This window comes from Myotis myotis, unplaced genomic scaffold (genome assembly GCF_014108235.1).
Source record: "Myotis myotis isolate mMyoMyo1 unplaced genomic scaffold, mMyoMyo1.p scaffold_m19_p_1, whole genome shotgun sequence".
Classification (NCBI taxonomy): Eukaryota; Metazoa; Chordata; class Mammalia; order Chiroptera; family Vespertilionidae; genus Myotis; species Myotis myotis.
Genome location: NW_023416313.1, coordinates 150,137,211 through 150,149,019, shown reverse-complemented (window position 1 = coordinate 150,149,019; position 11,809 = coordinate 150,137,211).

Sequence of the window (11,809 nt, the reverse complement as noted above, 5' to 3'; positions counted from 1 at the left end):
ATGTCTTCAGAATAGAAGTTTAAAGCTTTAATTGTAGAGCTGAGGTGCACAAAAAATAAGTATTGCAATTTAATACACTAATTTATTACATGTTGATTTCTATAGTAGGAGAAAAACAATGCCAGCCTGTCTATGGTTCCAGCATCAATTCAATGAGTAAATGAAAATTTCAAGAATACAGTCTTATCAGAGACCCAGAAATTAGAGATAAATCTAGGAATAGATTTCATAGAACTAGAAGCTCTCATTAATTAATTTTGGGAACAAGTCAATAGTAAGTAATTATTCAATTAGAAAGTTCCAGTATATATTTCTGTAAGTTACCAAGTGGGTGGTAAATATTGAGAAGGCACAAAATAATAAAATACCTGATAAACAAATAGAAATATGTTACTTGTATTTTCATCACCTATAAAAACATTGATGTTTTAGTGCCTAATTCTCCACACTTTTATCTATGCTATGTATATGTTTTTATAAAATACGGGATATTGTATACTATGTATATACTACTTTAGATTCTGCTTTTTTTTAAATGCATCTGGGCTTTTGTTAAAATTAAGTTTCTTAACTTAGATAGTAGTGAACAAATATTATGTTCACTTTGGATTAATTTATTGAGTTTTACACTTAAAATTGGTTCATTTTTCTGCAAATATGTTATATTACATATGACAAAAAAGATTATTCAAAAATATGCATCATAAACATTTATTCCAAGTCAACAAATATCTATATTATTCTGAAGGCTCTGTAGTATTTCATGTTAGGGATGTAGCATGATCCATCAAACAAATTCTCTATTGTTGGACTTCCATAACATTTACAACTTTTTACATGTATGCATTCTAAAAATAAAAACCCATCTAATCTAGCCGGTGTGGCGCAGAGATTGAACATGGAACCATGAACCAAGAGGTCATGGTTTGATTCCATTCAGGGAACATGTCTGAGTTGAAGTCTGGATCCCCAGTTGGGAGCAAAGAGGAAGCAGCCAATCAATGTTTCTCTCTGTCCCTCTCCCTTTTACTAATACTCTCTCTGAAATCAATAAAAAGATATTGAAAACAAACAAATAAAATAAAAAACAACATCTAGCCCTCCCCGGGTAGCTGTTGGTTGAAGTGCCATCCCACACACATGACGTCTTTGTTTCTAAAGGACAGTAAAAGCAGTCTCAGCACCATTGTGGGGACTAGGGAAATCTTAACTTAGCCAAGACCCTCCCTTTGTGTCATTAAGAACCTTATAATCAAGTCATAAATGTAATCACTAGAAACCCAAGTGATTAATTATCTGAACAGCAGGTAGCCAACTTCCCAGAAGCAGCCTCAGGTATTCATAGAGCTACTTAAACTGCAAGGCTACTAACTAGTTAGTGCAGAATGATAATTGTGTTACACTTCATTTCAAGCAACTTTATTTTTTTAAGATAAAGTAAAATATTTTTTGAATTCAGGGAAATACTCAAAGTAGGTTTCCCTTAAGCAGTAACTTTCACAGGCACCTTTAAACAACATTAGCTTTATTTTCTAGAAATTACTAGTTAGAAACTGAAAGCTGTTTTGTGCATTGGAAAGCTTCTACTCCTAGGAATCTTAGATGTTCCTTGGCCATACATGTTGTCTCTCCCTGTCCCTCAGTTTCCTCATCTGTAAAATGAAGATTTAACACAATGGTCTCTGAGGTCTCTCTTTCTTATTCTATGACTGCAGGGAGTGGCCAGGTATTGTAACAGGACTCATAGAAAATAAAGGTATTCCAGTAATTAAGGAGAAAACTATAATTTGGCAAAGAGGATAGGAAAAGCCATTCCAGGAAAAGTGGAATTTACCAGTGTGTTCCACAAATGAAAGTAGGTGGCTAAGAAAGTGGGCCAAAGCAGGCTGGAAAAACCCCTCTTTAGGAGTTTCCATTATTCTGTATTTGAGCAAAAACACGATCTCTGTAAATAGTTATTCTCAGACGAACACCTTGAAACATTTGGTTAAAAGAGAATGGGCATAAAGCCCAGAGTTTGTGAAAAAGTGAATGATTAATTATTTTCTGTTTGGAAATAGAGCCATGTCAGCAGGCCTGTGCCCCATTCTCCCTCTATCAGAACTGTCTCCCCTTCCTGGAAGTGGAGGCATGATCCTTCTTTTCACATGAGCTTCATCCGCTTTTAACCATTACTTCTCTTCTTAAGTAAGTTTCATGCCTATAGACCAAAACTATGTAAGAGTTATAAAGAAATGTGGAGATTAACCTCTTCCCTCCATCACAAAATTTTACTATTAGTTTTTAGGACAGAATTAAACATGTGTACTCTGTATAAAGGGGGAAAGTGCACCAGCACTAGAGTCCTTAGAAGGACAACCCAAGCTTCCCCTGTCTGTGCAGGGAAACTATTGGCTTGAAGAAGAGACATAGAAAAACATTTTAGTAAAAGGAGAATAACTTTCAAGTTCAAGCTGTCAGAACATTTTTAAATATATGAATATATTTTTCAATTGGCAATTGTTTCACATTTATTACAATCACTGGCAAAGATATAGTGTTTATTAATCATAGACTATAATTTCTTATATTTTGAAACACAAATGGATAAGCACTTAGATGCACTTTAATAAAATTGTAAAACTTTTTTGTCAAAAAACCTAATTTTCTGTTTACTCCTCATAACCTCATTGTGCCAAGTTGAAAATAAAACAATTAGAATGAAAGCAACCATTCACCATTCACTTGACTGCACTGTCAACTGTGTAGGCAGGTTGTGGGTTTCCCCAAGGTTGCTCAGTGAAATCCCAGAGGCAGAGAAGGGATGTGGCTGTGTTCAGAGGCTGGAGGCTGCTCCCCGCCATCACTGCCAAACTAAACCCAGAGGCTGATCTGTCTGTGTGAGCTGGGCTGGAACTGGTGTTTCAGGCCATGGGACTGTTTGTGTGTGAATGTGACATTGGAGTGGAGTCCCTTGTCTCTGTTGTTAGGGGATTCATCAGAGAAGGGTTGTGTTGATCAAGTCCTCTTGTCCCCAAAGGCTGTGGGAGGTGGCTGCTGCCTCAGTGTCCTGGGACTGCTGAGGCAATCAGGGTGTTGGAATGGGCCTGGCAGCCATCTTCCCTAACAAGTGACTGGTTGATAACTTTTTAAAAAGAATAATACTTTATTGTTGAAAGTATTACACATGTCCCCTCCCCATCCCCCATTGACTCCTTCCAACCTTCCCCCACTCCCCGCCCTGGCCTTCAGCACCCTCTTGTCTGTATCCAAGGGCCATGCATATATGCATACAAGTTCTTTGGTTAATTACCTCCCACCTACCCACTCTCCCCCGCCTTCCCTCTGAGATTCCACACTCTGTTCCATGCTTCCATGTCTCTGGATCCATTCTGTTCATCCATTTATTTTGTTATTTAGATTCCACATATAAGTGAGATCATGTGATATTTGTCTTTCTCTGACTGACTTATTTCACTTAGCATGATATTCTCCAAGTCCCTCCATGCTGTTTCAAAGGGTAAGAGATTCTTCTTTTTTTACTGCTGCATAGTATTTCATGGTATAAATGTTCCACAGCTTTTTTATCCACTATCTCCTGGTGGGCACTTGGGCTGTTCCCAGATCTTAGCTATTGTAAATTTTGCTGCTATAAACGTAGGGATCCATACATTCTTTCTGATTGGTGTTTTAGTTTTCTAACGATATATTCCTAAAAGTGGTATCACTGGGTCAAATGGAAGGTCCATATTTAATTTTTTTAGGAACCTCCATACTGTTTTCCATAATGGCTGCACCAGTCTGCATTCCAACCAGCTGTGTACTAGAGTTCCCTTTTCTCCACATCCTCCCCAGCACTTGTCATTTGTTGATTTGTTGATGATAGCCATTCTGACAGGTGTGAGGTGATACTTCGTTGTTGTTTTAATTTGCATCTCTCTGATGATCACTGACTGAGCATTTCGTTTTCATATGTCTCTTGGACATCTGTACATCTACTTTGGAGAAATGTCTATTTAGGTCCTTTGCCCTATTTTTGTTGGATTGTTTGTCTTCCTTTTGTTAAGTTGTATGAGTTCCTTTTATATTTTGGATATTAACCCTTTATCAGAAGTATCATTGCCAAATATATTCTCCCATACAGTGGACTCCCTTTTCGTTTTGTTGATGGCTTCTTTTACTGTGCAGATGCTTTTTTATTTTGATGTAGTCCCATTTGTTTATTTTCTTAGTTTCCTTTGCCCTAGGAGATGTGTCAGTAAACATATTGCTATGTGAGATGTCTGAGATTTGCTGCCTATTGTTTCTTCTAGGATTTTTATGGTTTCATGACTTACATTTAAGTCTTTTATCCATTTTGAGTTTATTCTTGTGTATGGGGTAAATTGGTGGTCTAGATTCATTTTTTGGCATGTATCTGTCCAATGTTCCCATCACCATTTATTGAAGAGACAATCTTGACTCCATTGTATGCTCTTGCCTCCTTTGTCAAATATTAATTGAGCTCAATGGCTTCCATCAATTTCTGGGGTCACTGCTCTGTTCCATTGCCTATTCTTGTGCCAGTACCAGGCTGTTTTGATTATGGTGGCTCTATAGTATAATTTGAAATATGATATTCTGATTCTTCCAATATTGTTCTTCTTTCTCAAGATTGCTGCTGCTATGTGGGGTCTTTGTTGATTCCATATAAAATTTTGAAGTATTTGTTCTAGATCTGTGAAATACACCATTGGTATTTTAATAGGGATTGCATTGAATCTATAGATTGCCTTGGGTAGTATGGACATTTTAATGATGTTTGTTCTACCAGTCCATGAACATGATATATTCTTCCACTTCTTTATATCTTCTTCTATCTCTTTTTTCAATGTTCTGTAGTTTTCTGAGTACAGGTCTTTTGCCTCCTTGGTTAAGTTTTTTCCTAATTAGGTTAATTTTTTGTTGCAATGGTAAATGGGATTATCTGTTTAGTTTCTCTGAGGATTCATTATTGGTGTATAAAAAGCCATCAATTTTTGGGTGTTGATTTTGTATCCTGCTACATTGTGATATTAATTTATTAAAACTAGTAGTTTTTTTGTGGAGTCTTTAGTGTTTTCTATGTATAATCATGACATCTGCGAATAATGAGAGTTTTACTTCCTTCATTCCAATTTGGATGCCTTTCATTTCTTCTTCTTATTTGATTGCTGTGACTAGGACTTAAAGTACTCTGTTGAATAAGAGTGGTGAAAGTGGACATCCCTGTCTGTTCCTGTTCTTAGGGTAAATGGTTTTAGTTTTTGCCCATTGGGTATGATGTTTGCTCTAGGTTTGTCATATATGTCCTTTATCATGTTGAGATATGCTCCCTTTATTTCCCCTTTGCTGAGAGTTTTTATAAAAATGGGTGTTGGATTTATAGAATGCTTTTTCTGCATCTATTGATATATCACACGATTTTTGTGTTTCAATTTGTTTATGTGATGTATCACATTTATTGATTTGTGAATATTGTGCCAGCCATGCATCCCTGGAATAAATCTCACTTGGTCTTGTTGGATAATCTTTTTAATATATTGCTGGATCCAATATGCTAGTATTTTGTTGAGGATTTTATCATCTATACTTATTAGGGATATTGGCCTATAATTCTCTTTCTTTGTAGTGTCTTTATCTGGTTTTGGAATTAGGATAATGCTAGCCTCGTAAAAAGAGGTTGGAAGTATTACTTTATCTTGGATGATTTTTTTTTAATAGTTTTAGGAATATAGGTGATAGTTCTTCTTTGCATTTGGTAAAACTCCCCTGTAAAGCTGGCCAGACCCGGGCTTTCGTTTACTGAGCGTTTTTTGATTACTGCTTCTATTTCATAAGTTGTTATTGGCTTATTAGGTTTTCTGATTCTCCCTGATTTAGTGTTAGAAGATTGTATTTTTCTAAGAGTTTCATCCACATTGTCCAGCTTGTTGGCATATAGTTGTTCATAGTATTTTCTTACAATCCTTTGTATTTCTGTGATGTCAATGGTTACTTTTCCACTTGCATTTCTGACATTATTTATTTGGGTCCTCTCTCTTTAATTCTTAGTGAGTCTGGTTAATGGTTCATCAATCTTGTTTATCCTTTCAAATAATCAGCTTATGGTTTCATTAAGTTGTTGTATTGTTTTTCAGTCTCTGTGTCTTTTATTTCTGCTCTAATGTTTAGTATTTTCTTCCTTCTGCTTACTCTGGGCTTTTCTTGTTCTCTTTTTAGTTCTCTAAGTTGTAGGGTTAAATAGTTTATTGTTATTTTTTCTTGTTTTTTGAGGTAGGCTTGTAGTACTATGAACTTCCCTCTCAGGACTGCTTTTGCAGAGATTTTGGATTGTTGTGTGTTCATTTTTATTTGTTTTTAGAAGGTTTTTGATTTCTTTCTTGATCTCATTGGTAACCCATTCATTGTTTAATAACATGCTAGATAGCTTCTATGTGTTTGAATGTTTTTGGGTGTTTTTATTGCAGCTGATTTCTAATTTCATTCCACTGTGATCTGAGAAGATGCTTGATATTATTTCAATCCTCTTGAACTTGTAGCACTTGCTCTGTGTCCTAACATGTGGTCTTTGTGAATGATCCATGTGCAGTTGAGAAGAATGTCTATTCTGCAGCTTTGGGATGAAATGTTCTATGAATGTCAATTAAATCCATCTGATCCAGTGTGTCCTTTAGAGTCACTGTTTCCTTGTTAAATTTTTGTCTGGAGGATCTATCCAGTAAAGTCAGTGGGGTGATAAAGTCCTCTACGATGACTGTATTATTAGTTCCTTCCTTAAAGTCCTCTAGAAGTATATATATATATTTAGGTGCCCCTATATTAGGTGCATAAATGTTTACCAGGGTTATATCCTCTTGTAGGATTGATCCCTTTAGTATTATGTAGTGACTTTGGTTGTCTCTTGTGATGGCCTTCATTTTAAAGTCTATTTTGTCAGATATGAGTATTGCTACTCCAGCTTTTTTTCTTTTCCATTTGCATGGATTTTTCCATCCCTTCACTCTCATCCCATGTGAGTCTTTTGTTCTGAGGTGGGTCTCTTGTAGACAGCATATAGTTGGGTCATGTTTTTGTATCCATTCATATATCCTATGTCTTCTGATTGGAGCATTTAAGCCATTTACATTTAAGGTTTTTATTGATAGGTACTTACAGATTGCCATTTTAATTCTGTATGCCTAGGTTTGTCTCTTTATTTTTTCTTCTCATTACAGCAGTTCCTTTAGCATTTCTTATAATGCTGGCTTGGTAGTGATGTACTCTTTTAGCCTTTCTTTGCCCAGAAAGCTCTTTTTTTTGACCATCTATTTTGAATGGTAGCCTTTCTGCATATAGCAATCTTGGTTGCAGATCCATGCTTTCCATTACCTTGAGTACTTCATGCCACTCCCTTCTGGCCCATAGAATTTCTGATGAGAAATCAGGTGTCAGCATTTTGGGAGTTTTTTTGTAGGTAACAGTTTTCTTTTTTCTTGCTGCCTTTAAGATTCTCTCTTTGTCTTTAGTTTTTGACATTTTATTTTTTTTTTTTTTGTATTATTCCTGAATTTAACTGCTAAAACGTTAATCGCCCCCGCCTCCCCGCTGCCGGAAGCCGGTCCATCCTTGCTGCTTGACACAGTCACTGCAGGATAGAAACATCTGCACAGCATATGTTTCAAGGGACCTGGCGTATATAGCATACTGTTCTTAATATGTTTGCTCCCCTTAGCGCTGTGTGTTTTAACCAAGGTCACCTCTCCGAGAAAGGTTGTTTCCCCAGGTAGGAATTTTTCCCTGAAGTTCAGTTTTTGACATTTTAACTATGATGTGCCTGGGCATGGGCCTGTTTGGGTTCTTCTTGCTTGGGGTTCTCTGTGACTTCTGAAATTGTGTGACTTTTTCCTTTATCAGGTTAGGGAAGTTTTCTGCCATTATTTCTTCAAACATGTTCTTTCTTCCTTTCTGCCTCTTCTGCTATTCTAATATTGTTACATTTCATGTTGTCTCACAGCTTGCCTAAGCTGTCCTCCTATTTTTAATTGTTTTTTCTCTTTGAGTGATTTTTTTCAACCCTGTCTTCTAATTCACTGATTTGATCCTCAGCTTCCCCTAATCTGTTCTGTCTTCCTTCCAATGTGTTCTTTATTTGTGCTATGTCATTCTTAATTTCTGTATTCATAGTTACTATATCTTTTCTCATGCTGTTGAGTATCTTTACCATCATTACTCTGAACACTATGTCAGATAAATTTCTTTTTTTAATAAATCTTTATTGTTCAGGTTATTACAGTTGTTCCTCTTTTTTCCCTCCATAGCTCCCCTCCATCCTGTTTTTCACCTCACCCCATGCCCTTACCCCCACCCCTCCATTGTCCTCATCCATAGGTGTAAGATTTTTGTCCAGTCTCTTCCCGCACTCCCCACACCCACTTCTCCCCAAGAATTGTCAGTCCACTCCCTTTCTATGCCCCTGATTCTATTATATTCATCAGTTTATTCTGTTCATCAGAATTTTTATTCACTTGCTTTTTAGATTCACTTGTTGATAGATATGTATTTATTGTCACTTTGTTGTTCATAATTTTTATCTTTACCTTTTTCTTCCTCTTCTTAGAGAATACCCTTCAGCATTTCATATAATACTGGTTTGGTGGTGATGAAATCCTTTAGCTTTCTTTTTAATCTGTGAAGCTCTTTATCTGACCTTCAGTTCTGAATGATAGCTTTGCTGGGTAAAGTAATCTTGGTTATAGGTTCTTGCTATTCATCACTTTGAATATTTCTTGTCACTCCCTTCTGGCCTGCATAGTTTCTGTTCAGAATTCAGCTGACAGTCGTATGGGTACTTCCTTGTAGGTAACTAACTGTTTTTCTCTTGCTTCTTTTAAGATTTTCTCTTTGTCTTTTGCCCTTGGAATTTTAATTACGATGTGTCTTGGTGTGGTCCTCTTCAGATTCCTCTTGTTTGGGGTTCTCTGTGCTTCCTGTACTTGTAAGACTATTTCTTTCACCAAGTAGGGGAAGTTTTCTGTCATTATTTCTTCAAAAAGGTTTTCAATATCTTGCTCTCTCTCTTCTTCTTGCACCTCTGTAATTCAGATGTTGGTACACTTGAAGTTGTCCCAGAGGCTCCTTACACTATCTTCATACTTTTGGATTCTTTTTTCTTTTTGGTTTTCCAGTTGGGTGTTTTTGCTTCTTCATATTTCAAATCTTTGACTTGATTCTTGGGATCCTCTAGCCCAGCGGTTCTCAACCTGTGGGTCACAACCCCTTTGGCAGTCAAACGACGCTTTCACAGAGGTCGCCTAAGACCATCCTGCATATCAGATATTTACATTACAATTCATAACAGTAGCAACATTACAGTTATGAAGTAGCAACAAAAATAATTTTATGGTTGGGTCACAACATGAGGAACCCTATTTAAAGGGTCAGAAGGTTGAGAACCACTGCTAGTCTGCTGTTGCATCTCTGTACATTATTCTTTATTTCAGTCAGTGTATGCTTAATTTCTGATTGGTCTTTTTTCATATCCTTGAGGGTCTCACTAAATTTCTCGGAGGTTTCTAGAAGATCCTTGAGTAACGTTATAACTGTGGTTTTGAACACTATATCCAGTATTTTGCTTTCATCCATTTCTTTCATTTGTGATTTGTTTCTTTGTCTCTGGATTTTGGCTGCTTCCCTGTATTTGTTTCTATGTACTGGGTAACTGCTAAGTCTCCTTGAGTTGATAGAGTGGCCTTGTGTGGTTGGTGTCTTATAGGGCCCAGTGTCTTAGCCTCCCTAGTTATATGAGGTGGACGCTCTTGGTGCACCCCTTTGTGGGCTGTGTGCACAGTCTTGTTGTAGTTAACCCTTGATTGCTGTTGGTATCACTGGGAGGAATTGACCTCCAGGCCAATTGGCTGTGATGACCAGCTGTGTCTACACTGGAAGATCTGTTGCGCAGGAGACACCCTTATGGGGCAGGATTTGCTTCAGTAGGGCTTTGGTGTTCACTGAGTCTGCCTCTTGAGTGTGTCTCTTATGGATGTGAAGAGTTGTAATCTGATATGGTTTTACTCTGACCACTGGGTACACTGGCTCTTGGATCTCCAAGGAGGCACAAGGTCTGCCACTGTCTGCGGCCACCCAGCAGGAGCTACAGAGAGATCTGAAGATTCCTCCTCTTTGTATGGGATTTGGAAGTTCCCAGATGAGGCACAGTTGTGAAGCAAGGCCACTGCTGCTTCCAGGTAGTGGGCCTTCTTTTGGAATCTCTGGGGCTCTCTCACCCAGCTGCAGTTTGTTTTAGGCAAAAGAACAGGCCATTCATATGCAAAAGCCACTTCTCACAGCTTGGGTGTGGTTGTAAATTGGGTGGGGCAGAGTCTCTGGAAATCACTAGGGTGGAGCAAACAGCAGTGGCTGCCCTGAACCAGAGAAGTCCCTGGTTCTCTGTGTCCCATGCCCCTGTGCAGGAACAATGATTGCTGAGAACACCTCTAAGTGTAAGCTGCCCTCCTGTTCCTGTCCCAATGCCAGACAGTCCAGTTTCTCCCTGTATGTGTCTGGGTCCCCCAGAGTCTCACCAGGAACTGGAGTTTAGAGCAACGGGAGCTTGTATCTCCTTCCTGGCTTAAAAAGCTGCACATCCAGGTGCAGCACTTTCCATGCCTCTGCACCTCTTACTGGTTTCAATGAGCTTTCTTCACCTCTCTAGTTGTGGAACTTCCACTCAGCCAGCTTTTCCACAGTTCTGGGTGGTAGTTGTTCTTCTGTTTTGTGGTTTTGATGTGGTTGTGAGAGGCAGCAAGTATAGGTAATTACCTATGCTGCCATCTTGATTTCCAAGATAAATTTCTTATCTCCGTTTTTCATTAATCTGTTCTTCTGGAGAATTCTCTTGTTCTTTCATTTGGGGGTTGTTTCTTTGTCTCCTCATTTTGGCTGCCTGTTTGTGTTTGTGACTATGTATTAGGTAGATCTGCTATGCCTCTCAATCTCTAGTGCAGGACAGTGTCAAACTCTATTTCAGACTAATTAGATCAGGCAAAGATTCAAAGCCTCCAGAGAACACTTCTGTCTACAGATAAGATTCTGTCTTGAATTGCCCTCAGGCAATTGTCCACAAGTGTGGCAAGAGTTTTTTTCAACCTGGTGGAGCAATTGCTTCTGCTGGGAAGCTAACTGTGATTCTAAGTGTCTTAATTGGCCTCATTATCTCCCCAACAGAGAGGCAAGGTGTTTTCCAATAGGGTGTGTCAACTGTCTTCTCCCCAGGCAAGGCTGCCTGAATAGCAAATGTCTGCATGAGAAAGATGACCTCTGCAGCATGAAGGAATGACTCAGCACAGGAAACCCAGTGTCTGCCTTCTGAACTCTAACCTCAGAGCCCCCAATCCTGGCTTCTGCTCACAGAGCTCTAGTCCATTCTGCCCTCCCTCTGCCAGAGCACAAGGTGAGTGGCTCCATAGGAAATGTTGTGCCTTGGTCCTTTGAGAGGGTGCCTGAATTTCCAGCCATTTATCCCTGGCAGACAGCAACCCCACTGATTTTCACAGCCAGATGTTATGTGGTTCCCTTCTCAGTTCCAGTGCTCTCTGCTGGAGGGCCAGCTTGGGGATTAGACCCCAGCATTCTCACTGGTAACTGCCCACAGCTGAGATATCGCTCCAAAACTTCAGTTGCTTCCAAGCCAGCCCTTTGGTGACTCCACCCCTCTTACCAGTCTCTATGCAGTTTCCACTTTTAGTGTTCCTTAATAATTTCTTAGAGCTCACTTATTCAGTGTCTCTTTAACCCTTTGTATGCCATAAGCATCTATAGACACTTTAAAAAT